Below are 16,646 nucleotides of genomic sequence, written 5' to 3'. Positions count from 1 at the left end.
AGCCTCCCATGGGAGTATATACTTGAAGGGCCTGCTGGAGTTTTGCTTGACACTTTGACTAAACAAGGGGCTTCTGGAAGACAGGAATGGTGTGTCTTCTATTCCTTTATGACTAATGTTTTGCTTGGCACCTGCCCATTAATGAGCCCCTGTAGATGTTTTTTGAGATAGGTAATCATCAAATATTCTCAATTTCATTCTTTAATAATCTAGTTTGGATTCTTTTAGTGATAGGTACTTCTGCACAGTCTCCTGATACACCCTAACAGCTAGAAGCAGGCCTTGCCTTTGGCCTGTGTACAGGGCTAATTCATTTTGCCACTTTGAATATGCTAAAACTTCTAATAAGGACCTCATTCATCTCCTGAGAGCTAGCTGTGGTTGGCCACATGTGATGTCTTGAAAGGAAGGGGTTCTTAAATAGTAGGGGTTTCTTCTAAACTGCCAGTGTTCACAGGGTAGAGTCTTGCCTGGTCCAGAATCTCTGAAAAGGAGCTTTGATCTTCAGGGTCCTACATGTGACCAATGTGCCTCATAGTTTCTTAACAGTGTGTGTCTTTCTGCTCTCACATCAAATTTTCTTGAGACTGCTCTGGACAGAAAAGGTGGCATCCACCTTCGGCTGGTAGCTATGTCTCCAGGTTCTTGGGAGACCCCTGCTCCCGTGATTTGCAAGGCAGAGGCCAAGCAATTGTATAAACCAGAATGGCTTCTCATGAAGTCTGCTTTCTTTGTGGGTCTGGTGGTCAGACCATTAAGGTCTGCATGGCCTGTTTCACATGCTTAGCACAATAACTTGTGAACAGTTTATAAATAATTCCCCCAAATTTGAAAAGCTGAGATTTGTGGAGAATGTGCTCAAGGTTGCCCACAATACTTAAGCCATCTCTAACAGATGCTGTCTGGGCCTTTTGCCACTCTCAGGGGTTGTAGGGTTTTTTTCCTTCATCCTCTGGGGAATCTAACATAATCTATTCCAAGAGTTTTGGCTTTCAGGACAGTACTAGGAGGAGGGTCTCTTCCAGTCAGCTCCAGCTTTCAACCTCACAACCAAGCATTCCAGAGAAAGGACAACACAAAATCTCTCGGCAGAAGGAAAGACATATTGAGAGTAAGCTGTAGGTTGATAATATCATCTACAGTCCAGCCTGATTCATTGTCATTTGAGTTACTAAATGGTTGGTAGCATTCTATCAGAATCAGAAATGCCCATCCAAAATATATACAAATATTCCATGCCTTTAAAAAACAAGTCAGACAGGCTCCAGTTGCACTAGAAGAGAGGTAACTATTTAAAAGAAAAGAAAACAAACAAACAAAAATCCAGTTCATTTAAGTTCTGAAAAGGCACAGAGCAATTCTGTAAATTCCCATGGATTGACATCTCAACACCAGGAACTATGCGTTCCTAGTGAGTAGAGCTGACTACCATATTGAAAACGTATCTGCTGGTATTATTGCTGCTGTTTTGGCAGGGAGGGTGCTTGCCTTGTCAGAGCTGAAAGAGACAGTAAAGGCAAGCTCACCTGGAAGGGAAAGAGCAGCCGAAGGAACGAGAGCAGAACTGATCCTACTGGGCAGACAACTCCATGGTCAGCTGCTACCCTTAGCCCTCTCACTCTGTCTTCATCGGAACATTGTCAGTACTTCAGACAAATTTGTGGGAACCTGATTGATGCCCTTGAAATACTACAGCTTTGCATTACACCGATTTTCATTTTGTACACAAGTGCAAGCCATGCACTGTCTCCAAGTGAGAATCAGGGATGGTAATTAAACCAGAATACCCACTGCAAACTGTAGGCCCAAACACATTGTAAAATGTGTTATAGCTGTGGCCACATGGCGGCGCCACGTTAGCTGTCAAGCTGTTTTTCTTCTGGTGTCAGTAGTTTTCATGGTCCTTTATATAGGCATCCAAACTTCCATTGGGTGATTTTTTTTTTTTTTGTGGCTGTTCTTCTGTTACTTTAATACCAAGTTGTTATAACTTAACAAAGAATGCAAGCGTGCATTAGATGATGATGTTGTACAATGATGAAAACACACTGGGAAAAAAATCGATACGTTTGGAATGGAAGAGGTGATAAAACACAAAGGAGCCCCAGAAAACTGCTGCCATTTGCTATTAAAACTAAGAACAAACCCTCTGCAAAGTATTAGAGTGAATGCTAAGAAAATAAAAAGCAGCATTAGAACACATCATTCCACAATGCTTGCAGATTTATGTGTCCCTAGACGCATCCTCCGTTTTACATTTACTCCTAGGAAGACTCAGTCTTGAATTACATGAGACCTTCAAGAACTCACCTCTGGCATAAACCTGACAAGCCATGTTTGTTTACTGTCCCTCCTTTTTCCTGTTATGTGACTTCATCTCTCATTGCAGTCTCCAGAAAGGTGAATGAATGATTGCTGGGGCTTGGTCAAGGTTTGAGGAACAAAGGAGAAATGTTTCATGAAGTATCTCATACCTGGGAAGTATTTCATGAATGACCTCCAGTAATGCACATCCAATCCTGAGAAGCCAGCATTGTCTATAGCTTTATAGATGAGAGGCTAGACTCAGACAGCAATGCCGCCATCTGTGTTTACATTAGTGACTGGTAGAGACAGTTCTGAGCCAGACTCATGTAGACTTTTAGCCCAAGTAGAAGGGGAAATAGTTGTGCTTAAAATCACAACTAGTTTCTACAAAAGAAGTGATTCCATTTTTGCCCACAGTCAATGAAGAACAAAGGGAGAAGCATAAGCTAACTCTAGTGGTTCTTGATCCTGGCTTACTAAAGAGTGCTGACAAGCTCCACTCAGGCGAGAGAAGCAGAAACAAGCAGAGGCATAGATGCACGCAGGGCCATTTCAGAACATGGCAGTCTTGTATATCAGCTCTCCTTTCTCCTAACAGAACCAGTTCCATACTTTTTAATTCCTTTCACTCAGAAATCTTTATGGCCTTCAGATCCTATCTTGTTTTCTCTTGGGTTATATACTAGGCTCAGTATTAGCATCACCATAACTGGAGGAAGGGTAGATTCATCCATTTTGTGGGGAGAAAGCAGCCTGAAGAGATCTGCCCTCCTCCTCCTGCCCACTGGAATGGCCTCTCCTGGCTGGATTTCAGAGTACTGTTTCTCTGTGACCCTGGAAGGCCTGGTGCAGAGCCTCTTTACTTCTTAAAGTACACTGACACTAATTTGTTTTTGAGAATTTTTAAGACTCTTTCAAAATCCCTTACAGTGACTAGAAATACCCTGGGGTGTTGCAAATTCAGAGTTTGAGGATTATTGTGGAGAAGCTAAAGCCACGACTGTGTGCACAACAGCCAATGGAAAGCACTGCGTGGGCTGTTTTGTCTGTAAACAGCTGACGGGGCTCAGTTTTGCATCAGATAGAGTGGATCCCACCAACGGCACACCTACAGGCAGATGGTGCTTGTGTTTATGTGACACCAAAATATTTGTGTTAAAGATAGCAGAGTCAAGCCTGACCTCTTTTATTTTCTCCATTTAAGTGTTTAGCTCAGCCTCAGACAGGCTGCATGCAGTGTTAGAGAGAGCACTGGCTTTGGAAGCAGACGGGGTTGGATTAGACTCTCTGTGCTCCTAAGCCCTGTGACTTGGTGTCCTAGTTTGCTATATGGATCAATGGGTAAAATGTTAACAGTTCTATCACTTTGACTATATAAGCCTGTATCAGGGGTGAAGACGGCAAATAAATATGTGTGAAACCACATTCTGAATATTTAGTAAATGCCACAACATCTTTTTTCTGCTTACTTGTCATTTGTGGTAGGAGATGACAATGATCATTGATTGAGGACATGGAGGATGTGAACCCACTTAGAGGTGGACGAGATCCTTGGAAACACCAGTTATCTATGAGTCTTAGCCCCTGATCCAGAGAGTCTGGGTGTCCAGGGAAGGCATAGGGGCCAGTACCACAGAAACAAAATAGGTCAAGCCTTTAAGGCTGCTCAAAAGAGGCTTCTTTTTCATAGCCAAAGAAGGTTAAGATTTAAGGAGAATCAAGATGGAGTCAGAAAGCATGGCCAAGGAAACTGTGCCAAGGAAGAACACAGCAGGCTCCTCCCGGCAGGCCGAGGAGTCCAGCAATTGTGCCTTCATGTAGGCTGATTAAAAAAAGGACCAGTTGAAGATTCCAGAGAAAGACACATGAGAGGAAAGAAGCTATTTTTTATTGTCCAGGGGAGAAAGGAAGCTAAACAGTAGGTAGAAACAGGAGTTGCAAATTGTCAGTGATGGCTACAGACATTAGATCCAACATTATCAATGACCTTTTATATCTTTCTAGTCTCTCTGTCTTTCTCTCAGTGTGTTTATATACCTTAGTCCCAGTTTTAGTTTCTTAGCGCTACACTAACAAAGTACCACAAGGGGCATCTCAAAACAACGGAAATTTTCCAGATTACACACACACACACACACACACACACACACACCAGAAATGTGCAGAAGCCCGAGATCAAGGCATCAGCTAAGCTGCTCTTCCTAGAACCCAGAAAATAGAGTTCTTACTTCTGTCTTCTCATTGCTCAGCAGCCATGGCCAGAGCTGCTGTCCCTTGGCTTGAAGCACCATGAATGTCTTGTCCTGTGGCATCCTCCTTGTGGTGGACACAGTCCGCTGCATCAGGGCTCTCCCTAAGGATGCAATTCTAACTTGATTACATTCACAGGCACGGAGACAGCTCAATACGTAGCAGCCATTCAAAGAATCTGATGGTAGCACTGATCTCTCTACAGAGAAATGCAGATGTGTAAGGGACATCCTGTGGGTCATTCCAGGGAGTCCACAGACTTGTGGATTCCACACTGAACTTGTTGTTCCTAGTGTGAGCCGCCAGTGTCAGTGTTACCTGGGGCTTTGCAGAAACTGAAAACTACAGGCTTCAGACCTGCTATACCAGAATCTGCATTTCGATGAGGCTCGTTCTGGGTTTAGTTGATGAGCCCTGCTCCAGGAGTCTGTGGCTCCCAGATGAAGATCCGCTCCTCTCTTTTTTTCTCTTGCTCCCTCTCTGCTTTCCAGCTAGGACAGTCAAGTTTACCGGCCCAATTCTTCATCATTGTTTAGCACACTGGCTTCTACAATAGCCAGACCAACAACAGTCCCTGTGCCACAGATGGGACTGCAATTACTTCTCCTAGCAAACATGCCCTAGGATCCATTTTACATAAAGCAGAATAAAAGTCATTAAGTAAACAAACACATTGAGTATTATCTTGTGCCAGGTCTCCAAAAGGAGGAGATTCTGTCCCCCAAAGGACTCCCCAACTGCATCCCATCCATGACTTTGTAACTTGTTTGTTCTTTAAGATACACCGGAAGGACCACCTGAGTCTTCCCGAGAAAGTACCACATCAGAACTGTGGTTATTTCCTTCCCACAGTGACTTTGAATTTGCCCTGCCATTTCATGAGCACAGTTGGGGACTGGTGGAGTAGAATTCATCTTCTTTTCCCTTTTCTATAGCAAGAAGAGGTTACGTTTAGAAGTTTCTAGAAATTTTGTGCCAAAGGTAGTGTCACAGGCTCATTCTGGAAGCAGACTTAGTTTGTGAACACTGTAGGACAGGACCCTTTACCCATTTATTACACAAATGCAAGAAGGCAGGTCAGTTTGTTGAATTTATTAACCATACCAATTTGTCTTTTAAACATGTTTTGGGGATTATTTACCTTAAGTATCTTTAATGCATGTGAATCTCTTAAACAGAATTAATGAACATTTTAGATTTTTTTCTTGAATATACTCAATTAATACAGTTTTCCAGAATTACCCACCCATTGTCCCTCGTGCTACACACTTCCTTTGGTTTTCCACAGTGGTTACCATCTTCTAACATGTGATGATACATTGTATCATTCATCACTGGTGTTGCTCAAGTGCTTACAGAAGGCTATTTTTTGAAGATACAAATGGTTTTTTATTTAAATTCTTTAATTACTACTCATATTTACATATCCATCCCTCTCATTCCCTCGCCCTCCCATCCTCCCATGTTCCCCACCACCTTTCCCCAACCCTTCCCCCAACTCCTCCCCAGGGATAGTGAGGGAAGGACCAAGGACCTTCAAAGTCTGTCATATGGTTTGGGTGAGGGCCTAGGCCCTCCTTCCTGTATCTGGGCTGCAGTAGTATCCCTCCATAGGGAATGGGCTCCCAAAGTCCCATTTGTGCTCTAGGGTTAAAGACTGGCTCCACCATTAGAGGTCCCATAGACTGTCTTGGCCTCCTACCTGGCACCCACATTCAGAGGGCTTGGTTCAGTCCAATGCTGTTTCCCCAGATTTATGACTAGGGTCTCCATGCTCTCACTAGGTGAGGTCAACTGTTTCTGCAGGTTTCTGCAGCACCGTCTTGGCTCCTTTGCTCATCCCTCCTCCCTTTCCACAACTGGATTCCAGGAGTATGGTTCAGTGCTTAGCTGTGGGTGCGTTTCTGCTTCAAACAGCTACTGGATGAAGGCTCTAGGAATGGTAACCAAGGGAGACATCAATCTCATTATAGGGGAAGGGCATCAATGGCATTTTCTCCATCACTGCTTGGATTCTTAGTTGGGGTCATTCCTGTGGATCCCCTAACATTTCCCCTGCGCCAGACCTCTCTCCATACCTGTACTGTCTCCCTCTATCAAGGCATCTCCTTTCTTGCCCTCCTCTATTCCTCCCCTGCCTCAGTCCTCTTGTTCTCCTCCCCCCTCCCCTTCTTCTCTTCCCACCTCCCTCCTCTCCCCCTCCCCCCATGCTCCCACTTTGTTCAGGGGCTCTTGTCCCTCTTCCCTTCTTCGAGGGACTATGCAATCTTCTCTTGGGGTCCTCCTTGTTTCTTAGCTCCTCTGGCAGTGTGAATTGTCAACTGGTAATCCTTTGCTCTATGTCTAAAAATCATATATGAGTGAGTACATACCATGTTTATCTTTTTGTGACTGAGTTACCTCACTCAGGATGGTTTCTTCTAGTTCCATCCATTTGCCTGCAAATTTCAAGATTCCATTTTTTTTTCTGCTGAGTAGTACTCCATTGTGTAAATGTACCACATTTTTTCTATCCATTCTCCAGTTGAGGGGTATCTAGGTTGCTTCCAGGCTCTGGTTATTACAAATAATGCTGCTATGAACATAGTGAACATATGTCCTTATTGTATGAATGTGTATTCTTTGGGTATATTCCAAAGAGAGGAATTGCTGGATCTTGAGGTAGACTGATTCCCATTTTCCAGAGAAACCTCCATACTGATTTTCAAAGTGGTTGTACAAGTTTGCACTCCCACCAGCAATGGAGGAGTGTTCCTCTTTCTCCACATCCTCTCCAGCATAGACTGTCATTGGTGTTACTGATTTTAGCCATTCTGATAGGAGTAAGATGGTATCTCAGAATGGTTTTGAGCTGCATTTCCCTGATGGCTAAGGATATTGAGCACTTTCTCAAGTGTCTTTCAGCCATTTTAGATTCCTCTGTTGAGAATTCTCTATTTAGTGCAGAAGGCTATCTTGTGAAGGTTGTTAGTAATGTTGAATAAGTGGGTTAGTACTTTTTGTCTTAATATAATGGACATCCCAATATTTTGTACACATTTTCTTAGTATATTATTATTTTAAATATTTTATTATAGACATCATTTACTCCTGTTATTAAAATTTTAATATTTACATATTATATTTCAAATATCATCAAATGACCAGTTCTCTGAATTTTTTGAGGACTTTTATTATAAAATCCACAATAAGATGATTTGAGTAGCTTTGAGGAAATTTTTGTGGTATTTTAATTTGCAGGTTCCATTTTATCTTTCTAACAATGTTTTTTAAAATGGGCTTTTCTTTTGTCTACCTACTGATATTTAAGAAATGTGCCTTCATTCCATCTGTGTCCCTCTGACAATTCTGTGCTGCTATGGCTGTTGGGAGCTGGGGCAGAACCTTTGTTGGAGACCTCAGGGGTGTATTAATGCCGCACCGGGTGTGGACTATTGATCCTTTTAGGACGGGAGGGGGGTCCTGAAGGAGAACATGGGGGATGGCTGGGTGAGGTAAGATAGCTGGGGAGCTGAGGGCAGATGAGTGAGTCTGAAGATACAGAGTCATTGCTCCCAAGAGCCTTCCAGTCCTGACGGTCCTTTCAGCATAAATTTCAAACCTGTTCTTAGTGAATTAACCTTGAGTACCCATTGCTGTGGAGGAAACCTATAGAATCTCCAAAAGTCCGGTGGCTGATGCTTCAGCAGGAGACATCAAGTGTCCTAATTACCAGTGCAAATTGGATGAAGCATGGGACTGGAGGAGTTATCCTCTTGGACCTACAGAGAAATCCCTTTCTGCATTTTGAATGGGGTGCATCTTAGGTTGATGTCTTTGGTTCCATGTCTGATTCTTGAAAGGTGTGACTGGATGCTGGGCCAGGAGTGGCTGGGCTTGTGTGGGTTTTCTTTAACAGAATAACTGGATCTCCACTGAGAGTTCTTCTTTGTTTTTCTTGGGGACAGTGGACTGCTAGGTTCAGAGGTGAGAGAGAGACCTGGAGATCTCTCTGGGTACCTGTTTTAGTACCTGATGTGAGAGTTCTGGTCAGGACCCAGAGGTAGGTTTCTTCTGGGGACCCCAAGGATAAATAATGCCTTACAACAGCCCTGAAGGGATTCTGCCTGGAAGGATCTGAGATGAGGGGAGTTGAGAAGGTTGGAGAAATATTCACAGATGGTTATGAGGAACCTGGAAGATTGAAGAAAACCAGCGGTTTAGAGCAATACCATCTGACAGAGGCAAAGGACATGTGTGGAGACAGTTGTGGAGAACATGAGAATTCCTTTCAGGATCTCTGTAAGTACAGGAGTGAGTAGCCTCATCACAACTTGCAGATGAGTCCTCAGAATGCTCATCATACGAAGATAACAAGATCTGGTTTTTACCTCACAGACTGCTGACAAAATGTTTGTTCTACTCTCGACTGTGGTCTATGTCTGCCTTAAGCTTCCAGAAGTATTCCAAGTTCTAAAGGCCTGAATGGAAGCCCTGAGAAGTGCATGGGCTTTCTTTTTCTTTCCTTGAACTTGGCCTTTTCATGTCCTGCCAGGCACCCATGACAATTTCCTTATAGGATGAAAACTCAGCTTCCATAGTTGTCCTTTCTAGACTTTCTTCTAGGGATCCTGGAAGAAAGTGAGAGAGCACTGTGTACCTTGGACCACACAGGGTGAGAACCTTCTTTCTTAGAGCCATTGGGGGAGATGCTAGAGGAGAGGCTGGAATGGGCTAGCCATGACTATTTTAGAACAGTGAAAACTGCATCTCAGCCTGGTCCTTTTTATTTGGAGGAAGAAGTTGGCAATCTGTCTTTTCTCCTCTGTGGGAACCACAGGGGCACCGTGAACCTTGGAAACGCTATCGTCCAGAGGTGATTCTGGGTGGATTTCACAAAGCTTTACTGAAAGCAGGTGGAACTCTCCTTCAGAGTACCATTGAGTCCTGGCAAGTTGGGTGGTCAGGTGTGGGCAAGACAGAGGGTTCCAAGTGCTCATGAACTGGAAACAGAGTCTTGGAGGTGCACACCATATTTAAGGGAGTCAGTTGATAGACAAAACTCCACTCCATTATTCCCCCCAAACTATAGCATACTGAATGTGAAAGGACCACATGGATTATCCTCTCGGAAGTTGTCTCTTCTTTCTGGAGAACACTTTTATGTGAGCATCACTGCAAAGAGTTTTCATTATAACGGATAATGGAGAGGTGATTTAATACTGGATGAGGCGATTCTGTATTTGAACAGCTTCCTTAATCTTTTCATTCTGGTAGGTAGGATGTGGGAATCATCCTAGCAGGATGTTATAAAGCACCGAGGATATGTTAGCTTAACTAACTTCTCTCACGAATGAAATCAGCTGAGAAATACTTGCCAGGCTGACCTCCCAGCAGGCATGTGCTTCACTCTGCATATATAACTGGGTAAATTCATAGCTCCAGCCTTTAAAAGTGTGTGCCACTTGGTGTTTTATAGTCAAGCAGAGGCACTGACTTGGAAAATTGTGAGTGGTTCGTGTGATGTGTTTTGTTACCTGACATGGCTGTGGTGGCAGTGTGGACTGTGTAGACGTCACACCTCCATCAGTGATGTGGACAGGAGGAGGCTCAAGATTGGCGTCATGGCTCACATTGTGATTCACACATGTGCTCTTTCTCTTTATAGAGCACCAGACCAGCCCCAAATCGAGCATTCAAGGATGTTGTATAATCTATAAGGCGAGATGCAGGAGGCCACACTTGCACTTAGCTGTGTAATTCATGAGAGATGATGGGTGAGGAAAACACTGGAACCCTGGATTCAACCCCCACCTCCATGACTGAGAAGCATAGTTCTGACACATATGCTCTCGTTGGTGCCCCACTCAGGATTAAATGAGACATACATAGCTTTGGTACTCAGAAAACCTTGACACACACTGACCATATTCCTGCTTTTCTCATCTTTCTAGGTTTTCCTTGTGACAAAAGGTAGGTGTTTTAGAAACAAGCTAAATGGTGCATGTTTCATTAGCGGAGAATGCGAAAGATGAGTGAGCAATCCTCTCACACACTTGACATTGGAAAGCCCCAGCCACCCTCCAGAAGTGTGAACACACCTCCTCTGGGCTCATCTTTCAACACTAGGTCACCCTCAAGGACAGCTTCCTGTGTTCCTTGCAGATGCCCACTTCCTTGCCAGGCTGAGGCTGTTTGAGCACTTTTAGAAGGCCTGGAATAGATCTTGTTAATTTTATATTATCCCCGCCATCTACCCCAAAGTTTCACCATGTTCATTGGTGAATGCATAATGGGAAGACTTAAAAGTACTCCTGATTGGTATATTGTAGCAGGGAGAGAGGAGAAAAATTAACCATACTCTTCCAGTCGCATCCAAAGTCAACTCACGAAGTTTACCCTGAGCTGTTCTATGTAAGGAAGGGCTCCCGTGAAGGCTGACTTGGAAAGCCCAAGCTGATTCCCCAACCTGTAATAAAGTATATGTATAAAGATAGCAGTGTTGTTATACAATTTAATTAGTACATCACTCAGATATTTGGACCAATGCCTGGCTCTTTTTCTGCATGTTCATTTAGCTTTTAGTCTAACTCCCGTGTGAAATAAACAAAAAGGCTAATTGCTTTTGGATTTTAGCACCGGGTGAAATACCTGGATTCATTATGTGAATCATATTTTATAGGTAGATTAAAGGTTCTATTGGCAAATGAAAAATTCCAAGATGACAGCTGTAATGCTAAAAGCAAGGCAATTGAAAGGCCTGGGCTCCCAGAGGCAGCATATGGATCCATCTGACATGTTCCTGGTTTTCATCGCAGTGTAAAATGTTTGCACAGTGATGAGAACATTGCTTCTGGCTGGGAAGAATTTGTGTCATGGCTCCAAAGCAGCCGTGTGCTGGTAGAGGCTTAAGGATTCTGTCATCAAGAAAACAAGAGGAAAACCCCTCATTTGTAACCTTCTGACCACATCTCAAGGAGTAGGAAGAGCTGCTCACATCTGATTCTCACTAGTCCTCGTGACCAGTACTTCCTGTGGTACCAGGTGGAGGGCAGGCCCGGATTCAGAGACTAGAGCTGAGTTTTTAGTGGTTTCTGCAAGATATAGATGTTAGTGTGGGGAATTCTGGAGTGGATCTCTAATGAGCGTGTTAGGGCCCATCGAATGGGAACGTCTTCTCCACTTCCTGGAGACCAGACACGTAGAAGGACATTTGCGTCCACTTGGCATCTTCAAATGTGAGGCAGGATGGTATAGGATATATTTGAGGCCTATGCTGTCAGACATACTTTGCTGTTGCTTACTTGGGGGCTGCCTGGGAATAGGTTGTTTTTTTTTTTAATAATTTCTGAGTTGGGTGGGGGTTGGAAGTGAATATTTATAATCCCAGCACTCCAGAGGTTAAGGCAAGAGGATCGTGAATTTGAGATAAGCCCAGGCTATTTAGTGAGACCCAAACTCTATTATTCAAATTCTTTCAAAGGTTTTGGAAGCATTTGACATGGTGCAAGTCATGTAGGAGGTTGCTATTTTCTGCAGACTGATGTAGCACCCCAAATAGAAGAGAAAGTAAGACTTAACCTACACCCCCTCCATGGTTCAGGCCATGCTTGATGCTGGATTATAGAGAAAAATTGGTCTTGGGCTTTGTGTTGGGGGGCTTAGTAGTCCATAGAAGATCCCCGTACAGTTGTATTCATCTGAAGACCTGCCCCTCTCTCCCATTTCCCTTGGCAGTAGCTGTGTAATTATTATAGTCCAATCATAGTTTTGGCTCAAGTTGCCTAGAAGCAGATGTGAAGACCATCTAAGGCAAGCAAGGTCATTCTGGCTCTCCTCCAGGCAGGGCAGGCTCCCAGAAGGTTAGAAATTTGAGTTCCTAGCTATTAAACCAGCACAGCTTCTCACCAGCTTTACAAACTAGTGATGGCAACATGTTAACAAGGAGTGATGCTGGACTTCACTTGAAGTCCTGGGAAAAATTGGGAGCAATAGAAACCATCTACCTGAGTTTATCCTTTAGCTGTGCCAGGCACTGGGTTGAGCACCTTCTATCTATCATCTGTTAGCCTCACGTTTCCTGTGACCTTAGCTTCCATGCCCAAGATCATGTTGTAAAAGTGATGCTGGCCTGAAAGTCTCCGTGGTGTGACTCTCAAGCTAAGCTGCTCATCTCTGTGTTCTATCATCTCTCCCTAAACCTGGAGCATGGACACAATGATGTGTGTTTCCAATGATCATTGCCCATCTTTCCTTTCTTCTGTTTCAAAAGGCCTGGCCCTGAAGGTACTACTCCTGCCTGTGCTTATGGAGGAACTTAAATGACTCCTTCCTCCCCATCTGATTAAATTATATTAACAAAGGTAAATACCATATGCTCAACTCTTCCCACACTCTGCTCACCAGTCGAGGATGCCTCCCATCGACCCTCTAAAGGCAGAGCTAACTCCCAAAGCCAGCAATGCCCTCAATGTAACTAGCTCAAATTCAAGTTGACAAGATAAATTTTCTTGATAAATGCCCACTTGAATTATGAAATTTACAAAAATAATTGTGCCCTAAAATAACATGAAGCTTCTATAGGATGAACAACAGGTCCAAGGAACTGGTGAATTTTCATGTTGGGAATATGTTGGCCTGCAGAGAGCAGAAAACAGACTGGGAGAGCAAGAGGTGGTTGCCATGGTACCAAACCTGACACACAGTCTCCAATAGATCTACCAAACCTCCAAGCTATCTCCTGCAATACATCCTGCAACATGCAGGAGAGGGTAGAGATGTCAAGGCATTAGTGCCCCAGGATGTGGCTCTGTGTCCTGGATATGGCAACCTCATGTTCCCAAATGCTAGAAGCTGAGGCAGAAACTGACCTACTGCTCTGCTTCCTTAGAAATGACAGAACCATGAGGACACTAGCCTTTCCTTTCTCTTTCTGAAAGACACAGCCATTTCCTTTTCTGTCTCAAGAAAGAAAAGCAACACGGAGAAATTGTCAATAAGTAAACCACTGTTGAAGACACACAAGTAACATTATAGGGACTGAACATGTGTTAGAAACACACACCTACCACCACCAGCTATTAACAAAAAAGAAGCTGTGAATTTAAGAGAGAACATGAAGGTGGTCTATGGAGGATTTGAGGGAAGGGAGGAAAATGCTGTTATAACATCAAAAAAACCAGTAAATTTAAAAAGAAGTGAAGACTGCCTCTCACACTGTCTTGTTTTCCCTCTTCTGTTTCTCTCCCATACTACACCACACTTTCTGCCTGGCCAGGCCTCTCCTCCTGCCAGGGGACATGGACTTAGAACCACTCATTCATCAGAATCAGTAGTTTTGGGTAAATGTAAAGGAAGACCAGGATCTATACCATATTTTCTTTCTTTGTCCCTCTGTTGATGGACAATGACTTTGGGTCTATCACCTTGCTGTTGTGAACAGTGCTTCAGTGAATGCTGATGTTCAAGTGTTTCTGCGATGCACCCAGGGATGCTATAGCTGAGTAACGTGGTATATCTGTTTTCAGACCACTGAGAAACATTCCTACTGACATGGAAGCAGAAGCTATTCTGTCTAGGGGAATGGAGGAGACTAATGGAAAAGGGAAGGGAATGTGGTTGTGCCTGAGGAGGCATGGTCAACAAACACGATTATAGTTGTGTAAAATGTCCTTATGAAACCCAGAACAATGTACAGTGAATACACAGCAGTAACAAAGGACAGGGAAAAAGGAGAGGCAGAGGAAGAACTGGGATGTGAAGACAAGAAGGGGGTTTTATTTCAAAGAACCAATAAGGGCAGAGGGTGCGTGCCGCAAGAGGCTGGCACATGGCTTGTCACAAGCCTCTGCTTATGCCTGTAGACTGACTTCCAGCATCTCTCCCCTTCTCTCTAGAAAGGCAAGTTTCATCCATCCTTACTTTCTACTGCGGGGTAACCTGGGGCTCAGCAGCTGTTCTTGGCTGGACATTGGAAGTACCTCAAACTTTCCATCAAAGAACAGATTCTTCCTCATTCCCACTCTGAGAAGATCTCACCGGGTCGGAGAACCAGTCCTTATATCTGGGAAAGGAAACCCAACCTCTCAACATCTAGCATTTCTCACCTCTAGAACAGCATGGGTTTACTCAAGGTTTGAAGTAGCTTTATTGAAACCTACTTGACATGTAAGAATCTGTGCATTTCCAGTGTTTGATTCGGTGAGTATTGGTGTGCATGCATCTGTGAGACTGTCACCCAACCACGGTGGATATACCTATCCCCATCCAAGGTTTCTGGAACTTGGATTTGGTTCTTTCCTTCCACTCTTCTATTCCCTCTCATCCTCACTATTTCCAGGCAATTCCTATCAGCTGTGTGACACTTCAGGTTCTCTGGCATTTCCTAGTATTATATGGAAATAAAATTATATATTTTGTATTCTTTGTTTGCTTTTCTTATCTCATTAAGCATACTTACTCTGGTATTCATTTATGTTTTATCAACATCTCTCTCTCTCTTTTTTTTTTTTTTGCTTTGTAGTATTCTATTCTACCTTTATTCCACAAGTTGCCTATTTCTTCAACTGTTAGTGGAGGTTTGAGTTGTTTAAACTTCTTACTAAATAAAGTTTCTGTGAACAATGATGGGCAAGTCTCAGGATGAACTAATTTATTCCCTTTTCTTGAGTGAATATTTGGGAGTGCAGCGGCTCAATACGATGGTGGCTATATGTTTAATGTCTTTTTTTTTCCTGAGTTATCAACTTTTATCATTATTCACACGTTTTACAGAAAAAGAATGAAGCAGAGAGTTTCAGGGCTATATGAAAATGAATCCAGGGTTGTATACCTCACTCTGTCACAAATAACTGGGAGTAAAGATGCCCCCACATCAGGCAGAGTGGCTTGCGCTGGCCAGATGTCCTTTTTGCTAGCACAGCTCTGGGCTCTCTGAGAGTGGCCTGTGAGGTGGCAGGAGCAGCGTCTCTTTTTGCAGCAAATCCTACACATGGACCAATAAACATGTCTCTGTCAATTAAAAAGCTGGCTTTTATCTAAAAATATTGTCAGCTGATGAAAGAAGAGTGAGCATTAAGGTTTTGCTTTTATGAAGCCTGGGATTTGCTGTTTCTCTCATTAGGGCTCTGAAAACAGTCACTTAATTTAAAGGGATAAAGGGAAAGGAAAATGGCAATAGAAGAAACAGGGGTTTGGTATTGATTTCTCTGTGTAGGATATTACGTCCTGAAAAATAGTTCTGGCCAACTCTCTGCTTGACAAAGAGGCAGTTTCAACTGCGTAAGAAAACAAAACATAACATAAATGACTCTTAGTGACATGTTGCGGTGTCCTCAACCCTCACCTCAGCGTTTTCTTGCAGTGGATGGGAATTAACACAGAGACCCACAACTCAATGTACAATGAGCGAGAGACTTGGGAGCCCTCATCCCTGAATGGGATATCATCAAAACCCTTCCATCAAGGCTTGGGGAGCTATGCAGAACAGGAGGTGGGAAGATTCTAAGAGTCAGAGGTGATGGATGTCTCCAAGGAAACTGTTTTCCAGATACAACAGGGCTGATCCACATATGAACTCACAGAGACTGAGGAGCACACACAAGACCTGCACAGGTTCAAAGCAGACAAAATCCCAGCACTGAGAAGGGGAAGTGGACCCAGGGTTCCACTCCTGATCAAGAAGTTGTTTGCAACCGATGCCTGCTGGGAAAGGGGAAATCAGTTTTCTCCAGTGAACTGTCACTGGGTGTATCTACCACATTCCAGGGCAAGCCCTGGGAGTAGTTGGTCAACACAAAACAGACTTAATTTCTTTTTTGTGGGCTTTTTGTTTGTTTTTTATTTTCTTTCTTTCTTTCTTTCTTTTTGAGGGAGGAGTTGGGGAAGGGGAAACATGATCAAAATAAATTATACAGAAGAAAATTTCTTAATAAAAAAGTAATCCATTAAAAGGAAAGAAGGTCCTTATGGCCCCCTAAATATATACCTTCACCAAGAGGCTAGCAAATATTAAGTGAGGGTCTGAAGTCTCTTCCTGCAATGATTTCCTCTCTTCCCATTATCAGCTCTCTCTTCTGCCATTGTTTTGGGGGACCCTGTTTGTCCTGTGA

The 16,646-nt window shown here is 43.4% G+C and overlaps 1 long non-coding RNA gene across 1 annotated transcript in view; it reads left to right on the top strand.

Moving 5' to 3' along the window:
* LOC103162926 overlaps window positions 1–14,907 on the top strand; it is a 125,509-nt gene extending 110,602 nt beyond the window's left edge. The window contains exon 6 of the long non-coding RNA XR_004769744.1: window positions 14,433–14,907. This is a non-coding gene — a long non-coding RNA (uncharacterized LOC103162926). The remainder of the gene's footprint in view (window positions 1–14,432) is intronic.
* The last annotated feature ends 1,739 nt before the right edge of the window (window positions 14,908–16,646 follow it).

Source organism: Cricetulus griseus, chromosome 4, assembly GCF_003668045.3.
Source record: "Cricetulus griseus strain 17A/GY chromosome 4, alternate assembly CriGri-PICRH-1.0, whole genome shotgun sequence".
In the NCBI taxonomy this organism is placed as follows: Eukaryota; Metazoa; Chordata; class Mammalia; order Rodentia; family Cricetidae; genus Cricetulus; species Cricetulus griseus.
Note: the sequence above shows the minus strand (reverse complement) of the source record. Positions and strands in the feature narration are given on the sequence as shown.